The sequence below is a fragment of the Cebus imitator genome, unplaced genomic scaffold (assembly GCF_001604975.1).
Source record: "Cebus imitator isolate Cc_AM_T3 unplaced genomic scaffold, Cebus_imitator-1.0 Scaffold74, whole genome shotgun sequence".
Classification (NCBI taxonomy): domain Eukaryota; kingdom Metazoa; phylum Chordata; class Mammalia; order Primates; family Cebidae; genus Cebus; species Cebus imitator.
Window position 1 is genome coordinate 2,414,266 of NW_016107389.1, and position 23,040 is coordinate 2,437,305.

Below are 23,040 nucleotides of genomic sequence, written 5' to 3' on the forward strand. Positions count from 1 at the left end.
GAGATATTGCAGAGTGTAAACCAATTTAAATTACAGAGCAATATACTGGGAATTTGGTTTTATATCAAGTTTGGGAATAAGCCTAATGACCTTTTCTTTTAATTGTTAAAACTAATTGTTTGAACTGTACACTACAATCAGACCTTACTGATTGAGTTCAGTTTTCACTCCAGTATGATTAGCTGCTCATAGATAGATGATAGATAGATAGCTGATAGATAGCTGATAGATATAGATAAATAATAGATGAAAGAAAAAGAAAAAAGAAAGAAATAAAAAGGAAAAAGAAAAAGAAAGAGAAGAAAGAAATAGAAAGAAGAATGAAGGAAAGAAAGAAAGAAAGAAAGAAAGAAAGAAAGAAAGAAGAAAGAAAGAAAGAAGAAAGAAAGAAAGAAAGAAAGAAAGAAAGAAAGAAAGAAAGAAAGAAAGAGAGAGAGAAAGAAAGAAAGAAAGAAAGAAAAGAAAGAAAGAAAGAAAGAAAAGAAAGAAAGAAAGAGGGAAGTTCTTAGCAGGCTGACTTCTGGATAACAGTCATGAGAACACTTGAGGCATGATTAATGACCTATTTTTTTTTTTTTAGCTAATTATTACCTTCTGAACAGAATTTCAGAAACAAAACGTAGAAAAAATCCTTACTGGTGCAATACCCAAGCTTTCTGCTTTCTAGCAATATTCCCTTGTATTAAAATTAATTCCTAATAGTACTATAACTATAGTATTAAAATAGCCCTTCACAGGTAAGTCATAGTGAAAAATATATCATGTTTTTCAGAGCTTAGAAAACAGAAAGCATAATTTTATACTACAAAAATATTTGAAATATCAATCTTCCATTAGTTCTGAATTAATATGACAAAAGCTTGCCAATCAACAAAAAGAAAAAGAAGCTTGTTTTCTTGGTAATGAAAACCAAATTAAATAAGCAACTACAAATAATACAAACAACACATTTATTTAGAAAAATAAACTGAAAATGCTGTTTGGCTATAAAAACTGTTATATGCTAAATACAAATTACAAATGACTTTTTAATTTAGAGAACAAATGATGTTCAACACAAATGCTTAGTGTGCATTTCACTGTATTTGACTTCTTGGTTGTTAATGATATCAAATGATCTTCATAAAAACTTTTGATCCCTTTCTCATTCATTTGACCACACCGATGCTTTTTCATTGTTATTCTGTAGTTTTTAAATTTGTTTCAAAATCAAATCCATTTTTTATTATAAAACTGATTTTTTTTTAGAAGGAAGATAAATCAATGTCTTGAGAATTCTTACATTTTTCTTTTGTGGATTCCTGCAAGAAACTGCTTGCTGTGGTCTCAAAACTCATGGGACCATCTGTGCAAATAACAGCACACATCATTACCCTGAATGGAAGTGACAGTGCAAATATTAGAAGTTCACTGAGAAATAAGCAGTAAGAACTGACTTCCCTTCTCTTCCGACCAATATAAGGTGATGGATTGAATGCAAAAATTTTTCAAGCAATTGACAACAATGCTATTATCTCAGTATGGCTTTGAGACTACACACAAGATGGCAAACATTCTCTCTACAAACAACAGCATTCGTCCCAAGACTGCTCATTGCTGCAGTGTTCCTCTGGTCATTCAGTTTTCTTTTTGGCTAAATATTTTGCAATGATGTGTAATTCTGGCTACAGGTACCTTGTCTCTCTATACTTTAACCTACTCAAATGATAAATCAGTTTATAACTCATAGATTTAATTGCTTAATACTAATTTTCTTGGTCTCACATCTGGGAATGCTTTATTTCCATAGTGAAACAAGGTGAGTTGGCTTGGTTTTTATTTTTTGTTGGCTTCTTGTTCAGTCCTTTTCACCTATTTATTTTATCTTCATGGTAATTTCTGAGTGAAGAGATTTAAGGCTGTGGCTTTTTGTACCCCCAAGGCTCTGCTCATGGCTGTCAGACAGAGGAAGATGATTTTATGCAGACAGTTGTCAGCGATCATTTGTGCTCCAAGGTTGAGGGATTTGCTGCTCTGAGATGGTCAGGTTTCTGGTTACTTTAGAATTAGATCTGTCCTCAAGAAGTCATAAAGATGAATCTGAAATGAGAAAAACAAATTGACATGCCCCAAGTAAAGTGATTCCTTCCACCCTGAAGGAGCTGGCAGAAGAAGGAAAACAAAATACAAATATGATCAGTTTAAGCAGTGTAAGTATGGTTTAACAAACAGATATAAAGATTATTTAAAATGCAGCAATCATTTGTTAATAATAAACATAATTTTAAATTATTTACATTGTCAAGCATTTTATTTTGAATGTCTAAACATATTTTAAATATATATTTCATTAAAATTTCATATATTATTTTATAACTTAGTCATCAAAATTTAAGAACAGTAGTATCTTTATACCTAAATTAAAAGATATTCCTTTATTTCTAACTGTGTTTAGAACTTCAGATAAATTTATCATTAAGTGTAATAAGTTATCAAAATGGTTAAGAAATTCTTTTCCATTAAGGTAGATGCTTCGTTTGAAATAATAACCACAAAGTGTATTTACACAACACTTTATATTGTAAGAATGATGTAATTTTTTATTGCAATCTATGTAGTTTAAACTTATTATCAAATCACAAAAGGGATATCCTTCCTTGATACAGTAAAGAATATGCCATTTTCCTTCACTTTAGGAATATGTGCAATACTTTTAAATGAGTACATTAAAATAAATTATATCTATATCTCTAAATGAATGTTTTTGGAAAACAAAAAGAAATGCCACAACTATCATCCTGCCTACTCAACATCAGATATGTTTAGCACCACTTAATATGGAGTGTGTCTATGATCTTCTATTTAAGTTAGGATGTAATAAAGAATATTTATGCTTATACTGACTTAAAACAATAGGTTCAGAAAGTTATTACTATAAACTTAGTACAATGATTAATTGATTTATTAATGATTAGAAAAGTCAGAGACAGACGAATGCCTTTAAGGGCATTTTTTAATTTTAGTTTTTAGTTTTTTCACTTTTGCATTTTTAATTCCTTTTTTTAATGTAAAGCATGGGCTTTATTGTACTTTTAATTCTTAGGAAGTAGGATTGTCTTGCAGAGGTTCTCCTGATTTGCAGAAATCGCTGCAAATCAGTGATAAGTTGCAGGCAGATTCACAGGTGACCTCTGACTCTCAAGGGAAGCAGAAAAAAATCCAGTGGTTGATTTTTCTGTGGCCTCAGGGGATGCTTTTGTAACTGGGATCTGACTGTATGTGTCTTAGTCGATGTGTGATAGGCTGACTCGTCCTCTGGCAGATGCTTGGGACAAAAGGTGGTGTACCCAAAAGAGGTGGGTCAAACTTTTCGTAACAAGAAAAACTTCTTGACAAACATGCAGATTCCAGAAATGAACTAGGGCCATGGGTCCTCAATTCCAATGTGCTAGACCCCCTTTCTTCTTCTCTGGAATGGGACCACCCCAGAGGAGCAGAGATGTAGAGCCTGGCCTGGGAGGGCTCTGGGTCCAACTTCATAATCATCAAACTGGAGATAGACAAAAGGATTAAAAAGGGGATTGGAACCAAGATAGTAGTTTACAGGCAGATGTTTGTTTCAAGACAGTCTTTTTGAACTCAGGAAAATAAAGGTAGATAATCTGTAGAGAACCTACCCAGGCTGTCTATCCATCTGTCTTTCTTGAGCAGCTTTGAACACTTCATATACAAATTGGGTGGTGCTATTTGTGGTTGATCATAAAGTTCATCTGAGAACCCCCTGTTTTAACTCTTTTATTGGTAGTTAGGCAAACTCCAAAGAAAATGTGGTTTTCTCCCATATAGACACATAAACATACATACAGACAGCAGAATAAATAATTTAGTCATTCCGTGACAAAGCTATTAGTCAGTGTTCTATTAGATTAATAAGTGATAATTTTCATTATGTTACCCAACTATCGTGACAGTGTTTTAGTACATCAATACCATTCTTTCCTAACTCCAAGATTAAAACCAGAAAAATCACTGAACACAAGTCAATGTGACTCACGGGCTTACTCTGCATCCTTACTAAAGGTGTTCATGAAAGATAGAGAAGTAGTCAAAAACAATCTTTCATCATGGAGTTGCTTAAGAAGATGCTAGAGCTTATCTGTATAGGAAAGTGGAAAAGGCTAAACAGAACTGGTCTAAACTTTATATAACCCCAAAAGCATTACTTGCATCTGTCTATTTGTGCCATTTTTGTATCATCTAGAAATATGTCTCTATGTATGTAAAGGAAACCAGCACACAAGCTGTTATTAATGAACAAGCAACAGTCCTACAATAATATTTTGGCTTTTCTATTAAATAAAAATAGTATGAAAAACACACAAAGCTGACTTTCCACAAATGTGTGGGTACATAATTCATATATTTGAAACAAAGATAATTACATGTGCCAATTATATTTTTAAGATCTATGTAATATGGGAGTCTTCAGCAGCCTTTAATAAGCTGCTACAGCTTATTAAAACTTCAATCAATTTATTATTTGCTTATTTGTTCAAAAATACTTCTTCATCACCTACTGTATACCAGATACTGCTTTAGAATCCATAAATATAAAACTTGCCTCTTGTTCTCCAAGGAGAAGTAGTAGCTGAATATTAAAAAAAAAAAACAACATTCATAATAAAAAATTTGTGCCACAATATATGTAAATATAAAATTTAAAAATGAACATAGGAGTAGTGAGCCTACAAAAGGTGGAATTTAAATTGAAATTAAAGGGATAGGTTGGAATTTGCAAAAAAAATAAAATGTTACTAGTTATGAAATAAGGGCATCTCAAGCAGAGGGACAAGCATGGTCAAAAGCATAGAAGCAAGAGAGAGAGAGATATCTTCAATATTGTATAGCATAAAATTACAAAGAGAAAAGACAAGTTTCTGAAGAGCTTGACAGAGGACAGGGTGTCCTTTTATACTGTGTAAAACTAGATATTTATGCTAATGGTAATGGAAAATGTTAAATTTTGATGAGAGTGGCTGAAAGAAATGTGGAAAGTACAATGGAGGAGGAGAGAAGTACTTAAGCTCTGCATTTTCAGTAAAAGCATAGCAAAGACACCAGCTGAAAGCAGTAACTATGACTACAGTTGCAGATGCTTTCTTAATGGCAATTTGAAGCGAGCAAACTAACCCATTCCTTCTTACTAAATTAGAGGGTGTTGTATTCAATTACCATCCATTCAAGATAAGAGCAAACAGAATTATAAGGCTTTTCCTGTTCCACCAAATCTTTAGGTATCTTATGGAAGTAGGTATTTGCCTCTCAGCCCTCAGGGGCCATACATTAAAAGTAGAAAACAAAGTCATCTAACTAGTACAAGTCCATATCTGCTGATTAGATTCTAAGACTGGCTAGTTAAGGAATGTATTTAAATATCACTGAATTTTGAAGATTTGTTACATATACCCAGGCTTCTCACTGGATGGTATGAGGTACCACATTTGATCCATTATCTCAGGCCCACTAAACAAAAGCCTCAAATAGCTTTCCATGTATAATTTTGCCTATATAATAATTTTATGAACTTCCATTATTATCGGTTGTAAAATACACAAATTTTTAAACCTCCACATTCTTTTTGCATGTTTACTTCAAATATGGAGACATAATATATCATCACTGTTACACAAGTTAAATAAGTTTACTCTGCATTGAAATAATAAAAAATAAATCACAAACAAGATCTTGTACAATCAAAAATGAATTGGAGCACCCTACATGTAAATATTTTGTGACCCATTCTTCGTATCAATGGGTTAATTGCCACATTCTGTTTGAAATGACTTTGCTTAAAATCATTTCAGATTTACTCACTTTTTGGATGATATAGGTCAAAATTTTCAACCACTTCAAGGGTAATTTTCTCATTCTTGTAAATATTTCAAGGCCCAAATGTAATATGCAAAATGTGAATGATGCCAGATAATTTTTAGACTTGAATCATTAAATGTCACATTAATTAATTTATATAAGTAACATTTTAAGTGACTGAGAACACTTCTATGCAGTAAGGGCAGTATCATTTAAAAATGTCAAATACAGCAAGCAAAGCTAAGGAAAAGCTAAAAATAATAAAAAATGTTTTTCCAAACAAACATGTTGCATAATTATATATTTATTTGGATTTTGGTAAAATTTTTAAAATTATCTTCCCTATAATCTATATTTATATATTTTAATTACATACATTTTGTATATTGATTATAGTTGTGAAATATATTTTATAAAATATATATACATAATTTAAAATAATATATAATATATATACAGTTTAAAATATTTTAAACTATAGGACAATGTGTCATGTGTCTGTTGCACTAAAAGAAGTAATAACTGTTAAGAGACCGAAATCATTTTAAAGATTTCTCCTGACTATTAAAAGTAGTCCTCCCAAACCAGATACAGTTCATCCCTCCTGATTTATTCTTATTATAGGCAATTTTGCCTAGTAATATGGTTGACAACCTATCAGCATCTGGTTTCCATGGAAATAAAACTTGAAAGTTAACCCAGGGTAATTTTATTTTTATGGGAAATAATAATATGTTTTGCTATCCCTCTATTCACGTTAAGAAACAGAAATATTTTGGAATATAGATTACCAAACATACAATATTTTCTGAACCATAAAAAAATAAAATTCAAGATGACAGGTATGCATTTAATGCAGGAAACTACTCCCGGGAAAAAAAAAAAAAAAAAAAAAAAGCTTCTAGCCTGGGTGCGGGGGCTCATGCCCGGAAACCCAACAACTTGGGAAGCCAAAGGCAGAGAATTGCTTGAGGCCAGGAGTTTGAGGTTGCAGTGAGCCGAGATTCTATCATTGCACTCCAGGCTGGGCGACAGGGTGAGACTCCATCTCAAGGAAAAAAAAAAAAAAAGAATAACAAAATTTTCCTTCCACAAACTATGAAATACTAATGAAGATTTAAGACTTAGCAAAAACTAGCAAGGCTACAAAAAATGAAAAACTTGATTTTTAAAATCATCTTTTATTTTGAAAACAATTACTGAAATACATATATATAATACATATATACATACATGCATATATATATATATGGCCATGGAAGAATAAGAACAAAAAATAAAGAAAAAGCAAATGGATAACTTTAGAAATCAGGAAAAAGGAGCATTTAAAGACTTCTATGCATGCAAGTAAATAAAATAATTAATCTGATAGAAAAGCATAAATTACTAAATTTGCCTTAGGAAACATTTAAACAATCAATACCAACAAAAGAAAATGAAAGGCAGTCAAAGCTTTCCCAAAGAAATAAGGCATCACGATGAGATGAGCTTTCTTCAGTGCAGGGCATTCTTGTCATTGATCATGTTCTTTGCTTATGGGCTGCTATAGCAGATAATGATTGCTATTTGGTACATAAGTGCAAGCCAGGATAACTCCCATATCACCTATGGTCTCCACCTTTCATACCTGTCACATTGCAGAGTCAAAAAATGGCTGTAGCCCTAGACACTTGTTGAAACTCTCACGGAAAAAAAAAAAATAATAACCAATACTGCCCTTCTGGGAAGTTTGTGATATTTTTATTATTCTAATTAAGCCATTGCCAATTGTGGTCTACTGTAGTCATGTAAGATTGTTCAGTTGAGCCTACCCTACAACTACTGGATGTTATACACAGGGAAGATTCATTTTATTTGTATTTATCAAATATTATTGGTTTCGTGTAATAGCAAAGGGTAGTCAGGAGAATGTGTAGAGTAGACTGTGTAGCACTTGTAACTAGTTGCATAAAGACACACTTAACACCTGAGAACCATCAGGATGGTGCCATGAATACTCCTGTCCTGGTCATAATGAGTTCATGATTTTTTGAGTCTGAGAGAAGAGAGAATTTTCAATAAGAGGTTCAATGTCATTCTTCTAGAAAGAATTAGCAAAAATGTAAAAAGTGCTATGATAGAGAGAGGTGAACAAAAGTTTCCTTGAGACCTGGGAAAAAAGTTTCAAAGCGCTTTCATTGATAAAAATTATATTTAACCTAGCTCTTAGAACAGGCATTTCTTCCTTGAGAAATGTCTACTCAGATATTTTTCCTATTTTTAATTAATTTTTTTTTTTTTGCTAGTGAGTTTTTTGAGTTCCTTACATATTCTGGTTATTGAGTTCCTTATAGATTATTATTAGTTGAATAATTTGCAAATACTTTCTCCCATTCTAAAGGCTGTCTCTTTGCCAATAGGCGTATACAAAATATCTTCAACATATCTAATCATTAGAGAAATGCAAATCAAAACCACAATGAGATATCATTTCACTCAGGTTAAAATGGCTTTTATCAAAAAGAGAAAATAACAAATGGTGGTAAAACTCATACACTGTTGGTAGGAATATAAATTGGTATAGCCATTATGAAAAACAGTATGAAGAATCCTCAAAAAACTAAAAATAGAACTACCACATGATCCAGCAATGCCACTGCTGGATATGTAGATCCAAAAGAAAGAAATTCAGTATATTAAGAGGTATCTGTACTCCCATGCTTATTGAAGCACTATTGAGAATAGCCAACATATGAAATAAATATGTGTTCATCACCAATGAATAGATAAGAAAAAGTGGAACATATACAAAATGAAATATTATTCAGCCATGAAGTAGAAAGATATCCTTTGCAATAACACGGATGGAACTGGAGGACGTATGTCAAGTGAAATAAGCCAGCCACAGAAAGACAAATACACATGTTCTCGTTCATATGTGGGATCTTAAATTATTTCATGAAGGTAGAAAGTAGAATGATGATTAGCAGAGGCTGGTAAGGGTAGTGGGAGGCGAGGGAGAAAGAGGGGGTTAGTTAACGGGTACAAAAATTCAGTTAGATTGTAAAAATAAGATCTAGTGTTTGGTAGCACAGTAGAGTGAATATAGTTAACAATAATTTGTTGTATATTTCAAAATAACCAGAGTGAGCTTGGAATGTCCCCAACACAAAAACATGATAAATGTTTTAGGTGATGGGTACCCAGATACCTTAATTTGAGTATAACACATTGTACACTTACATCAAAATATTTTATTTTGATACTCCTTAAATACATACAACTATTATGTACTCATAAAAATTAAAAACAACTGAAATTTTTAAAAGATAAGCAGGCAGCATATTGTCACTTTGAAAAAAGAAAAGTAAGGGAAGCAGTCTAGGTAGACAGAGAAAATGACCTCAGTGCATTTTATGAAACATGATGTCCTTTTACCTATCCAGTACATTCTACATTCTGCCTTTGCATCCGTTCAAAGTTTTGAGAAGTTTGTTTTGGTTATTATATTGATATATATAGAATTTAACACCTGTGATTAAATTAGAAAAAGTCATTTATGGGCGCACTTCATTGTAATCTTTAAGTCTTATTAAATAACTAACAACTTTAGAAAAACATTTCATGCTTCACAAACTATGAATACTGAGTAAATCACCTCGAAAATGATTACTGTAATGTGAAGAAAATGATATTACTAATTCTATCATTGTGTTCTAAGTTAACACAAGTAATTCTTTCTTATGAATTATATATGCCATTTTCTAAAATACAACTGTGATTCTCTGATGGCTGCACCTGTTTTTCTGTGCCTGGGAGCAGTTCGGGCACTGCCTAAGGAATCTGTACATCCACCAGCAAGACATACTGCATGAACTTTGAGTAAGTACTTCTTATATTCAGGATATTTAGTAAGTGTGCATCTGCCTGACAAAGGAAGAACTTAGAGAGATGGCAGTTTAAATCTTTAACATTAGATAATCATTTTCTAAAGTGAGCACCTGATATATCATGCACCTCAGAATTTCCCTTCTCATCTGAACTGGTGGGTTCAGCCAGTTACATACATTAATGTTAATTCCAAATTACCAGCACCAGTCACAAAATTTGCAGGGCCCAGAGAAAAATAAAATTCAGGACTATGTTCGAAAAAGCAGGGTAAAAGCTTTTTCTTTATCGTCCAGTCTTTCTAGATTTACCACTTAATGCCTTGCTCCATTTGGACACAGAGATGCTTACAGAGTGAACTCAGACCTTCACCAGCCCTGGAGCCTGGCCCTTTAACTCAGAGCACAACACATGACTGCAGTGATGGGCTTTCCACTTAGACAGAGGGAAGCAGCATATGAGAGGGGAAACAGGTGGCCAGGAACTCATCCGGGGAAATGTGGAAACACCCCTGAGGAGAAGCACTGGGCTACTAGCCACATGCCATTGTTCCATCGGGCTTAACTTTGAAACACAAATTCAAAGTTAAAACAATTAAAATCAACAAGATGATACTGTAGAACTTAATAAAAGCCCACGTGCCAGAGAGTGCAGTTATGAAGGTGGGGTGCATGTATGGCGGGGATTGTGGTTTTGAAGGTGTACTTCTGAGCACTGAGCACAGGGGCCTGTGCAAATGCACTGGCTGATCCTGCAAGTCCGTCCCATAGCGATGATTTCATCTGTCCCACTCCAAACTTCTATGTTAAAATCCAAAATAACACCAACCACACACTGTTTAGGTTGGTATTATGCTTTATTGTGGGTGTTTTTTTCATTCAAGAGTCACTACAAAAGAATAACGTGCATGAAAGAAAAGTAGTACATGAACAATAGCAGAAAGAGTGCCTTAAGCTATTTATAGACCAAATCAGTATTTTTATTACTAAATTACAAATACCCAATTATTGAAGTCTTTACAATTTTACCTAGAAAAATAGAATTTTTATCAATCCCTGCAACCCTTTCCCTTTAAAATAAGGACATAATTTGTAAGATCTATCTATAACATATAAATACTTGAAAAATGAATTTGGTGAAATTCCCTAAGAAAATTAGCTGTAGATATTAATGAAGATATAGAAGTTCTGTTGTCCATGAAACATTGGCATTCACATAAGAAAAAGATACTGATTTTATGACTATCTAAAACTGTGTCTCTTTTTTCACATATGTATATTGATGGGGTTGAGAAACATGCTACTCCAAAATATGGTTACTTGTCATACTGGGTATTTTAAGTTGAAGAAATCTGAGAAAACCACAGAAAGAGGAAGGTGTCTCTGACCTTCCCCTATCTCCTGACCTTCTTCTGAAGCAGATCATAAAATCCTTATGTGAGAGATGTCCCCTACAGGCCAAGGAAAGGAGTACTTCTCTCTGAAGACAAAGCATCACAGAGGAGAATCTAAAGAGGCTTTGCTCTGTTTCCTCTAGTTTATTACCATCAGATCATATTTTTTTATTCACTCATGCTTCTCCAAAACCATTCACATTTTCATCAAAACTAGCAAAAAAATTACCCAGATCTACCCATTTCTTCTGGTCTTCATTTATTTATAAATGCTATGTCACATAAAACTTATATTTTAAAAATTTGTATGTTTTTAGGCCAGGCATGTTGGCTCATGCCTGTACTTCCAGCACTTTGAGAGGTGGAGTTGAACGGATCACCTGAGGTGGGGAGTTTGAGACCAGCCTGACAAACATGGAGAAACCCCCTTTTGACTAAAAATACAAAATTAGCTGGGCATGGTGGCACATGCCTGTAATCCCAGCTACTCAGGAGGCTGAGGCAGGAGAATCACTTGAACCCAGGAGACAGAGGTTCCTTGGCAGTGAGCCAAGATCGCACCATTGCATGCCAGCATGGGCAACAAAAGCAAAACTCCATCTCAAAAAAAAAAAAGAAACAAATTTGTATTATTTTTTTCTTGTTAATCTTGTTACTCTTTTGTTTTAGGAGCTTCAGCCATGAACCTAAGAAAGCGAATAGAAAAAATATTTTTCTCTCTATGATATGTCCATGTAGAATATCATCAGTTTTTTTTTAAGGTGTCAATTATTTTGCCAGTTATTTAGTTGAAATAAAATGTTAACATAATATTTAATAATTATGGAAATTATATTTTATGAAGGATGTCATTGAGCTTACTATGAGCTTACTATTATTTTTAAGGTATTAATAATATCCTTATGTAATTATTCAATATATTTTGTAAAAAAATGTTGAAAAGTTTATCTTAGAAGCCTAGCTCACACTTAATTTGTGATATTTTGTCAACCTTTTGAAAACATTGTAATATTGTTACATACATTTTGGGATTGAATATCAGAGTCAGATTCTGGCACAGAAAAGGAGTAAAATGAAAATCTTTTATTCCATCTCTTAGATCCAAGTTGAAAATACTATCATGAAACATACTTTCTAGAAATCCCTTTCTACTGCCTGGTATGGGCACAAATAAACCATTAAAGTTGTTAAGACCATCCCAATTTCTCATAACTAAGTGTAAATTCCAATCACTTATGCAATACCCTTTCTATAGGAATTAAGTAATATTAATTAAATCATTTATTTGTTTGTTTATTTATTTAAATTATGTGCAATTCTATAGTATTCCCTTAGTTATGGGGTAACATTGAACTTTTTATATAAATTGATTAATTAGCAAATGCTGACAGACTCTAAATACAGTGCGTGCTAGGATGTGATGTTTTTTGGAGTCTGGGGCTCATAATTAAGTTCTATCGCGCAGTTGCTCTGAGAATTTGTACAAGATAGTTTTTGAAACACAGTTTTCCTTTCTGTAAACAACAACAGAAAAGGATAGACATTAATATCTACCTCCCAAGATTGATAAGGAAAGTAAATGAGCACATAGGTACAAATGAATTTGCAATGTTCATTTATTTCCCCTTTATAAAGAGACATAAGTAGCCAAAAGATATAAATTTTTGTAGTTAAGGCCACAGGAATGCTGCACAAGCTACCCAAGAGCTTGATTCTTGAAAAGTACCCAAGGCTACTTGGTACATCTCAATAGGAGAGTTGTCATACACCTTGAGTCCAATCTCCAACAACTATAGGAGGTCACAGTAGCAGATTTGCCAAGGGATGAAACTAGAATCAAACTTTTCCTCTTGCTTTTTCCTCTGCTATTATTAAGACTATCAGCGTGTGCCATTTTTGCAACCAGGGTCATAAATACCCTCTAATATCTAATTATTTTAGGGTAATATAATATAGAGCATTAAAAGTACTAAAGTATAAATGCTAAAAGACCCAATTTAGAAAGTCACCAGAATACTGTCATTTTCCACGAACACAGAAAAGCACACTAAATGCAAACACTTACTGCATCATCTGAGGAAGCGGCGGATTCAGCTGTATAAAACAAGGATGTTTCCCTAGCTCCCCTTGATCCTCACTAATCTGTGTTCAGAGGATAATTTTTTGTGTTTTGTGAGTTTTTGTTTTTTTTTTTCTGAAAAAACTCTGCCTTCAGAATGTTTCCATCAACATAAGCTAAGCAGGAATTTTTTTTAATTCATGATAATGATTGTAAATTGTTTGCTCTAAAGCCAAAAATGTTTTTGAAAACTCTTTTATCCTAAATCCCTGTTTTCCTGCTCCTCCTTTTAATTTCCTTTTTATTCACTGATGTGCTGCTTACAGAAACTGCAGCCAGATTGGAGAGTGCTGTGAAATGAATGGCTGTGATATTTATCCCTCCTTCTGGCAAAACTTCTTTGTGTAACTGCATTAAACCCTGTGGAATCTAATGTTAACATGTGCATATTCTACTGAGTTCCTTTGGAAATGAGGCATGCTAGAAGAATGGCATTATTTTTTTCATGGTAGAACGAGAGTACCTTCAATCGGAACAGAATTAAAATGCGAATATTCCTCCCTCCTCCTTGTTTAAACATTTTTGTCAAACCATTTCATTTCCATTTTTAATTTATTACTCGAAACAAGTGATAGCAATACTTCCTTCTCTAATATCCACCAATGTTTTTCAACCATTAAATGCATTAGACAAGCAATCAAATGCTGCTTTCATTTTTATGAAATGGCATTTCTTTTTTCCTCTGGCTTTCAAATAAATGACAAGATGCCTTCCATGAATCAGCAAGCTGGATTTTGAGGGTTGTGATTTTATGAACTTAATCAGGTTAACTTGTCTCCCTTACCAAAGCACAGGCAGGGTTAGAAGTCAAAAACAGTTTGGTCAGCCATGATTAATCTGCTGAATACTGGGATTTTTCTGTGTTATTAAGGCCATTGAAGCTACTGGATTTGGGAAAACAACTAGCTGTCTATGCAAGAGGACGTCTCTATTCTCCACTTACTGTTTTAAAGCATTGTACTAAAAAGACATCAGAAATAAACCAAAATAAAATATATTCAACTTAAATTTTATATTTTTTCTAAAATGCTTTTCTTTGTAGGCAAACATGAATAATGTAAGAGTTAGGACAGGAAAAAATGACTTTCTCAAACTGTAATAGAATGGTGTTTCGGGAAATCTCTTGAAAGCACAACATTAATGATATCTCTTAAAATGGTTCTGTTTTACTTGAGCAGAATAAGATTTCTTACAAGTTTAATTGGCAGATGTCTAGGATATTTTTTACTTAACCTGAGAATGGGTCAATTCCTTATCACCTGCCTTTTTTTTTTTAACCACATATTACTCTTGTATATTAGACAACTGAATGATCAGCAGTCTTTATTGCCATTAAACTTGTAATCAATTAGATATTTTAGGTATCTTAACAGTGCCAGGGTATTTCCTAAATAGTATCTAATAACGTATTGTTTTATTTCCCAAAGAAGTAAACTACACTATTGAAGTGCCACTATCATACTGTATTCAGAATTAAATATACTAACTTCCATAATTGTAAAACCAAAAGTAGTTTCAATGTTTGGCTCTCAATTTATCTTTGATTCAGAGTCTAATAGAGTCAACTTAATATTTCCTCTTTTATTTCCATGAACAATATGCAAACAAGTAGCACCAATGATTTGCATATTTTTAATTTTGCTTTATTAATCAACACTGACTTTAATAGATCCCCAAATAAACTTAATAAGACACGGTGCTATATATAATGAATGTTGTGTGTATAATGAAATAAATCAGAAGGCCTGTTTTTCAGTCCTGGCTTTTTCACTTCCTACTTATATCACTAGCCTAGATACTGAGATTTTTTGGTTCTCAGATTCTCATCTGCAAATGTAGATTCAGATAATAAAACATGGAGAAGTGCTTCATAATAAACCATAAAGGACAAAGCTAATGAGAATAGGGAAAGTTGAGCAAAAAGGAAGGAGCAGAGGGGGAACTTATTCAAATGAAATTCAAGTACTGCCTGGGAGCAAAATTACTAAAAAATATCAAAGGAGGCCAACGAATAATTATATTTAAGTCTAAAATAAAATATACAAAATAAAACATAATAGCAGCTCTAAATTTGTATTACTTTTGAGAAAAAGTTACATCATAGGCTTATTTAACCTCTTATGATAAATGTTAACAAGCACAGTGTCCAACATATAGCTGGCACTCAATAAGTATGTTGAATAAATATATTGAATAATAAAATTCATTTGGTTATTTTCATTGCCTTAAAGGTATTAAATTTGATGAGATATTAAAAATTATTTACATCAAGTCTAAGAAAATTTCTGTTTGGCCTGGTGTTAACCCCTATTAATTTCTATTTATGTGAGAACCAAAACTCCAGTGGGCGCAGCTACAGTGGGAGACAAGGCCACAGAGGGAGCTTAGACCTACATTTATAAGATCCTGATTGCCTGGTGTAGTTAGGATGTTACCATGTAGATAGTTGGGAGAGAGACCTTTTATGTTTTCACTTGGAAAGTAAGCTGGTTAGATTTACAGTTTAGAAAGATGTCTCTCCAGGGGTGTGAAGAATGAAATGGAAATGAACATCTGCCTCAAGACTTGTATATAAGAAATACACTTGTACCTTATTGTTTTCAAGTCACTGTGCTTGGGGACTCTTATTCACATGGGAACCTAATGTTAACTGATACTAATAAAAATTTTAACTGACACTGGGTAAGAATCTTAACTGATATGCAAAAATCCATTCTCAAGTCAGGTTGGACCCCGTGATCTAAGTCAAAGCCACACACATATTACGCTCCTTTGTTTCAGAGGTAGGCACTTGCTATAGCAATTTCTATATCATATAGCATACTTTCAGCCACCATAAGACCATTTTTCTTCCAGAAAAATTTGAGTGAAAGAGATACAAGGATGATGTAAATCAAAAGTCCAAAATATCTAGTATGTTTTGGCTTAAATGTAAAAATTCATATGAGCTTCAGATAAAGTAAAATCTTCATGTGAAAACTGTATGTGGTTTGAAGGGATGGCCCTGAACAACCTCAAGGTTATGCTACTAAATATTTAGAGAGCCATGGAACATGTTTTCTGAGCATCGAAGATGTAAATAAGATAGTCTGATGTGAACTTAACAAATTCTGGAATTTGTATAAAGCCATGGTATCTGGTAGCTAATTACATCACACATTTTGTCACAAAGCATTATCCATCAAGCTAAACAATCATCATACATCCATTCCAATCAGCTCTTCTGGGTGGTTGACCAGTCTGTGAGGAAGAGAATAAAGAAGTTGGTAGCTTTTAAGGTATGGCAGAATTTTTTTTTAAGTACTAATAACGTCAGGAAATATTGAGTTCATTAATAATACATAGGCCACACTTTAACAGTATATCTCAAGTAATTATTACTAATGGCCACAATCATATTCAACCAACATTGAATTATGCATTCTACATGTCAGGTACCATTGTATATAGTCAAGATACAGTATTAAGCAAAAGAGATTAAAGATTACAGAATTTACAGAGATTAAAGGTTACAGAGATTAAAGATTACAGAATTTTGTGATGAGATTAACATGGGAAAGGAAGCTAAGTCAGGATTTAGGAGGGTTTTGGAGTTTGAGTGAGGAGTAGAAGAGGCAGAAAAATGCTTCTCAGAGGAGAAGAAACATCTTAGTGGTTTGGGACAGTTAAAAAAAAAGAAAAAACAGTGCTTGTAATAGTTCATGTTTTGAGTTTTCCATATTGCTTAAATTTGAAAAGATTCACTTACTTGTCAAATCTCAGAGACAGGATATGGCAAGTATATGCTATCCCTATGCTTGTTTTTTAATGTTAATGTATTCTTTAATCCTTGAATTAATATATGATTATTTAAAATCCTTGGAAAATATCAACAACTTAAAGAAAGGATATAATATCAATCTGACACTCAGGAGCATCCACTGTATAGCTTTCTTATATTTTATTACAGTTTTTTAACTTTTTCCTTTTATTTGACCTAATTTTCACTGCATATTTTTATAACATATCAAAAAATCACTGTAATAGAATTATTGATGGCTATATATTTTATACATTATAAAGTTATGTTTTTAGTCATTTTAAAAATTAAAGTATATGTTATCATAATATAAAGTATACTAACAAATATCTTGGACATAGAATTTCAGTATTTAAGCAGTGCTGAGTTGGTATGGATCACTCTAAATCCCCTTCAAACACAAGCACTCTGAGTTGAGAGCTGGTGATTGCTGCTTGACCTCTCTCATTCACCACTCTTGACATTCAGCCATTTTCTTCACATAGAAAGTTCAGTTATGAATAATAAAAATGACTTCATTATGGTTTCTCCCTTAGTGTCATATATGCTGACAGCTTTTGAGATTGAATCAGGTTTCCATAGAGATGTCTCTTGATTGTACTGTGGTCTGTCCTAAAGCTCAAATCTCCTCACTCTGCTAAGGGATGATGATATAAACTGCCAGAACTGAGACATTTGCTTTGGTGTATAGTATGCTACATCATCTCCTAGGCTATTCTATGGCTCATACCAGGTCATGGTCAGAACTACTTCAATGTGTTCGGGTTGTTGCTGATACTTGTTACATCATTTCGAGTACACGTGCTTATTTTTAAGTAGAAAAATAGCTTCAGAAAATCCTTTCTTTGCACAGACCATAACCAGAAAGCAAATATTTGCCTATAATCTTTAAAATATTTAATGCATATTTAAAGGATACCTAAAGATGGTTCATGTATTCTCAGAAGGGATTTCTGTCCATTGGTTTGTTCTTAACTTAGTCAACAAAAATATGTCTAACTTACTTAATTTGAACCATGAACTATGCAAAACACCAGAAATGAAGAAGTGAATGTTATATTGTCCTATAATTAAAGAACTTCCAAATCCAATAATAAAGATAGACATGCAAATAAATAGAAAAAGTGCAAGGGATGTGTGTGTGTGTGTGTGTGTGTGTGTGTGTGTGTGTGTGTGTTTTCCAGTAAGTCAAGTACTCAGAGGCATGGGAATTCAGAAAAGGTAGTAAATGAGTTGTATATCCTTGCAAAGAGAAGATGATATCTGAATTTTGTTACAAAGTATTTGTAGGAATTTACAAGGCAGAGGCAAGCAGGGAGAGCTAGTCAGTGAGAACAGTGTGTGCAATAAAAGGCATGAAGTTTGGGGTATTTTTCTATTTGAGTTGTAGGAGCTCTTTATATGCTTTATAAATCAATCCTCTATCAGATATGTGATTTGCAAGTATTTTCTCTCATTCTTTAGATTGTCTTTCCATTCTGTTGATTATTCCTTTTGTTGTACAGAACATTTTTAGTGTGATACAGTCTCACTTGGCTATTTATGTTTCTGTTGCCTCTGCTTTTGGTATCTTAGTCAATAAATCATTGCCAAGACCAATGTCAAAAAGCTTTTCCCCTTATGCTTTTGTCCAGAAATTTTACAGTTTCAGACCTTATGTTTATGTCTTCAATCTATTTAAAGTTGATTTTTCTGTATTTTGTAAGACAAGGGTCCAGTTGCATTCTTCTGCATGTGGATACCCAGTTTTCCCAACATCATTTGTTGAAGAAACTAATATCTACATCATGGATTTAATTGATCATGTATGAATGGATTTTTTATAGTTGTCTATTCTGTTCTATTGGCTTATGTTTGTCTTTACGTCAGTGCTATAGAATTTTAATCTTTGCGGCCTCATAATACATTTTGAAATCAGGAAGTGGGATGACTCCAGCTTTGTTTTTCTCTCTCAAGACTGTGTAGGCTATTTTGGGTCCTTTCTGGTTTCATATGAATTTTAGGATTTTCTTTATTTTATACAAGTGTAACTCAACAACAAAACAACAACCTAATTTAAAAATGGGCAAAGGACTTAAAGAGGCATTTTTTCAAAGACATACAAGTGACCAATACCTATTAAAAAAAGATGCTCGGTCACGTCATCAAATAAATAAAAATAAAAAGTACAACAAAACATCACCTCACACTTGTTATGTTGGCTTTCATCAAAAAATCAAAATAAAAGAAGTGTCAGTGAGGCTATGACAAAATTGGAACCTTTGTACAATGTTGGCAGGAATGTAAATTGGTGCAGCCATTAGAGAAAACAGTATGAAGTCCCCTCAAAAAATTAAACATAGGACTACCATATAATTCAGCAATTCCACTTCTGGGGATATATCCAAATGAATTGAAATCGGTAAGTCAAAGAAATATCTGCATTCCAATGTTCACTGTAGCTTCAGTCGCAATAATCAAGAAGTGAACAGTTCAAGCATCCATCGACAGACGAATGGGTAAAGAAAATATGGTACATACATAGAATGAACTATTACTCAACCTTTAAAAAAGGAAATTCTGCAATAGAATCAAAAGGGATGGAAAATGAGGAGTTGTTCAATAGGTTATAAAGTTTCAGTTGTGCTATATAAATAAGTGCTAGAGATCTGCTGTACAATATAGTGCCATAGTTAACAATATGGTATTGTGCACTTCAAAATTTGTTAAGAGGGTAGATTTCATATTATGTGTTCTTACCACAAGAAGAGAGAGGGGGAGACAAAAAAAAATCCTTGGCATGTGTTTTATATGTCTATTGCCATTACTGGTAATGGTATCATAGTGTTTGCATATGTCCACATTTGCCAAATTATACACATCAAAGATGTGCATTTTGTGTATCAATTATACCCTAATAACGCTATTAAAAATTCATTGTGTACAAATGTTGTTCTGAGGGCTAAATAAAGAAATCTAAATGTTCGACATTGGCATTTAATAGGTATATGAACCTCAAAAAAAAAATTAAGGCATGAAGACATGAGGTATCTTTGTTTGAGGACACTGAAAAGTATTTTGCTTTTTTCTAGATCAGGTACATGTTAGAGGATGGGAGGTTGAGTTTGCATATATAAACTTGGGGAAGACTGTCAAAGTCTTTGGGTTATACTCAGAGTAATGATCAGTCATTAATGAATGACATAGTTTTAATTTATTTTTTGATTAGCCTCACAGGAATACAAAATTAAGTATATCCACTGAAGACCACAGTGGTAGGCAATGTCTGAGCAGGAAAAGGAATCAGTCAAACCTGTTCTCAGATTATTTTCTTGCTCTTACTCTTAAATTAAATTTGCCACATATGTGTTCCTTTCAAATATTTTCTGACTTTAATCAAAGTCCTAAGAAATGTAAGCTGCAGCAACTCTGACTGCAACCATTTAAATTTTTCAAAATAATTTTGCAAACCTTTGTTTATCCTTTGTAATTTCCTTCTTACAAAACCTCAGGTGAATATGATGAGTAAATTGTATTCTTCTCCCCATACTTATTGAGTATTAATTCAGGATTCAGAGTTCTTGAAGGTAGGCATTAACACCAGTTTCTCTAAGTGTTCAGTTAGAGACAAAGTCAGAAAGTCAATAAATTCTATATTTTATTAAAAACTGATAATTTTCAAGGAGTGAAGGTCGAAGAAATCATTGCATAAAATACTGTAGAGATATATCAAAATAAGGAAAATATGAGGGAATAAAATGAATAATAAATTATATTAAGGAAATAGCAAATACATTTCAATAACAAGCACTGTTTCTTTAAGAAAATTGTTCTAGAATTATATTGTGTAGTGTTATTTTATAAAGACCTTTCTATAATCACTGGAAACAAGAATAAAGGAAAATTAAGGTTTGTTTTTGAAAATTAAAATATATATTAAGATTGAGTGAATTATATGATATTATTTCATTTATATGATGTGACTAAATGAGACAAATTCCTAAAGATCAAAAGTAAATTACTGGTTAATTTGGTCTGGGAGTGGGAGGATGAGACTTAACTTTTAATGAGCTTTCTTTCTGGGGTGATAAAAATATTTGAAAATTAGATTGTGGTGATGATTGCATAAATGTGAATATACTGAGAAACACCGATTATACACTTTTAAGTAGTGACTTTTATATTATGTCAATTATGTCACAATAAAGTTGTTTTTATAAAAGTGGAGTGGCAAGATCTCAGTCATTCTAAGTTGTGATTTTTGTTAATTTAAAAGCTGTATTTGGAAGGGGTGTTGGAATTGGGATGAGTTACAGTGAAAACCTTGTTTCAAGAATATATTCAAGATTGCCACATTTGCTATAACTTTTTCATTTGCTTTTCTTGAAATAGTGCCTTTTTAATGGATAATTTCATCCTGTGACATTATGTTTGTTAGCCTGTTTTCAACTTCCCTTTGTGATTTGGCTGTTGTGAAATAGTATTTCCAAACTTTATGCAAGCTAAGTAATTTCTGGATTCTCAGAGAGGTGAAATTGCTGAATTTAGGACTCAGATGACAAACATCTTTAACTCTTCAAATTGGAGTGAAGGAGAGCAGATAATGCTACATTTATAACCTTTACTTATGTCTTTCCTGATATCACTTTGCCCCAGTGATGGCTTTTGTTCATAGTGATGACGGTAAAGAGCCATGCTTGAAGGGGTTTTGAAATACAGTATTTTACTGGAGAGTATAATTAGCATAGAACTTTGTGAAAGTTTGCCTTTGACTTGGGCATGACAAAACATGTAGCCTACTTCCATGGTGCCATGTAGCATCAGCAAGTCAACCAATGTCCTAAAATCCTGCAATCTGGACTGAGAAGTGTTGTATTTGTAATAACTAGACATTATTAACAGCTCCTAAAGATGAGAGCAGGCTAACACAAATGTGAATGTTAACTTTTAACCCTTGAAAATTATTTGCTGTTAATTCTTGCTGTGTTCATATCAAAATGCTGTTATCTAGTCATGACCTTCTGTTTTCAAAATTAAAGCAAATGTGAGTGGAGTAACTTAAAGAATGGATACATAAACATTCTTGTTTTATTAATATTTTTACATCAAATTTTAAAACGTTTATTTTTTCTTAGTATTCCAGTCTCTGGAATCAAAGAATCACTAATATTTTGTCTTTGTCTTCGTGCAGTCGCTGTAGAGGAGAAGATAAAAGATGTGCTTTGAAATAAGTTTAAATCAAATATTCTACCTGCCAGAATTTACAATTAATCATGATTATATTAAACTCATTTTTTCCATTGTCTGGCATTAATAAAAGGGGCATCATTTGGGGAATTGTCCATTTGTAGAGATATGTCTAAAGGTCATTTATTTTTATCAAATGTTTAGTAATCATCTACCCAACTCTAATTAACTGATTATAGCCTTGTGAGAAAATAAGGCTTTTGCGCTACATTGAGGATTACAGTTACCAGAAAATCAGTGAAATGGAAGATCAGAGTGGGATGATTCACTTAAGAGAAAAATTATGAAAAAAAGAGGGAATTAAGATGATTATTAAAAGTGGGTAAAAATAAATATCACCACTTTGATAATAAAAACATAATCCACACAGAGAGAAGAAATCTACAACACATATATGACACAACTGAATAGTTCAGAATATGTCAAAACTATGTGTATCAATGAAAAAAAAGATATAATAAAAAAAGTAATAAACTACTTGAATAGGCAGTTCACACTGAAGGAAATCCAAATGGCCAATACATATGTGTTTTTTTAATGCTCAACTTTATTAAGCAACAGAAAACTAAAAATTAAAAATACAATATGATACCACTGCATACTCTTTAGAATAGATAAAACAAAAGCAGGCAATGACTGGTTTTGAGAAGGAGGCAGTGCAACTGTAACTTTGAAATACTTCTGGTGTCAGGTGTAAATTTGTATTAATACTTTGGAAAGCTATTTTAAGTATCTACTAAAGCTAAACATAGAAACACAAAACTCATGGAGTCCATTTTTTTTTTT

General features: G+C 32.8%; 1 protein-coding gene across 2 annotated transcripts in view; it reads right to left on the bottom strand.

Annotated features, from left to right (window-relative positions):
- Positions 1-1,469: 1,469 nt before the first annotated feature.
- PRR16 (proline rich 16) overlaps positions 1,470-23,040 on the bottom strand; it is a 310,851-nt gene continuing 289,280 nt past the window's right edge. Inside the window, exon 3 of one of the 2 annotated variants that reach the window (XR_005200878.1) lies at positions 1,470-2,141. The gene's annotated coding sequence lies outside the window, so the exon portion shown is untranslated. Of the gene's footprint in view, positions 2,142-15,293; positions 16,470-23,040 lie in introns of those variants that run through there. The other variant, XR_005200879.1, reaches the window with a different exon arrangement.